Source organism: Solanum tuberosum, unplaced genomic scaffold, assembly GCF_000226075.1.
Source record: "Solanum tuberosum cultivar DM 1-3 516 R44 unplaced genomic scaffold, SolTub_3.0 scf01155, whole genome shotgun sequence".
Taxonomy (NCBI): Eukaryota; Viridiplantae; Streptophyta; class Magnoliopsida; order Solanales; family Solanaceae; genus Solanum; species Solanum tuberosum.
This window is the reverse complement of record NW_006240054.1, coordinates 8,846-10,358: the sequence shown is the minus strand read 5'-3', so window position 1 is coordinate 10,358 and position 1,513 is coordinate 8,846.

Here is a 1,513-nt window from a genome sequence, read left to right as displayed (position 1 = left end):
GAGGGTAGGGACAAAATAAATTGATTTTTTCAACAAAAAAAAATTATAATTTGAACTTGGAAGGGAGTTTTGGAAAATGTTTTTCTTAAGTTTTGAAGGGAAGTCATTTTCCTTTAATTTGAGAAAAATGAGTTGAATTGGAAAACATTTTCCAAAATATTTTACCCAACCAAACATGAGAAAATTGGAAAACATTTTCCGCCATACCAAACACACCTTAAGTGTAAAATAAACCATTGATTTCATAAAGTGAGTTTGTAAAAATATTTAAAGAACTTGTTAGTAAAAATACACCGTTTAAAATAAATATCTGAGTTCAATTAATCTCGTACCGATTCATCCATTGATTTGATAAAGTGTACAAATTTTGTTGGACATCTCAAAATAATATAGTGGACAATATATTATTATTGAATGAAAGGAGTATGTAAAAAGCATTTAAAAAACTTGTTAGCAAAAATATGCCGTTTATATTCCCTCCGTTTTTTTACTTGTTAAATGTTAACTTAATACACCTATTAAAAAAATAATTATTGGTTTAGTGAGTTTACCATTTTATCCCTATTAACTAACACTACAACAAAAATAACTTTTAGCGCAATAAATATTGACATTAATAAAGAGTGCTAAAGTCTTTACCGGCATTAGTTTAGTGTCATTAGAACCAATATCGCTAAAGGCTTTAGGGACATATACAAAGAGTGTTATTTTCCGCTAAAAATACATATTTAGCGGCAATTAAGATCATTTTTTATGTAGTGTGATAGTCTTAAGCATTAACTCATCAATGTTAATAACTTGAGGGTATAATAGGAAGAAAAAAAATTGTCCTTCCTTGCTTTGTCAAATATGACAAGTAAAAATTAAGAGAAGTGCAATTAGGAAATATTTGACAAGTAAATAGGCACGGAGAAAATATTATTTTAGACTATTTTTTCTTGAACAGAAGTTCTACCGGAAACAATCATAGTAATAATGTCTGGTCCATTCTACTCTCTTTAAGCCCAACTTGGATTACATGAAATATGTTTCGATGTTGTTGCTGACTTTGGAAAAGAAATATTCCTTGATACATATAGGCTTAGAATATACTTCTTGAGCTCATAATATTGAACTTGGTCTATATTGCTATCCAAGTGAAGGCAAAATTCAAAAATAAAGGGAAAACATTCCATGCACAAATAAGATTGACTCAACGTTATATTTTCTGTTGATACCTTTCTATATTACCAATCATAAAGCAAATTGGACAAGATCTAGAATAACTTTATAAATATATACCCCTTTCTTTACACAAGAGTCAAAGTATTTAAATATCTCGTTATATTTAAAACAAATTTGACATGCATCAAAATTTATATTAATTAATTAATAATAAGAATTAGCCAGTGAATCCATTATTTCCAGTAAATAGATACAAGATTTAATTTGTACATGAAACTTTAGATATGAGAATTATGCAACATGAAACTATCACTTAAAACTTATATATACACATGTAAAGAAAAAAAAA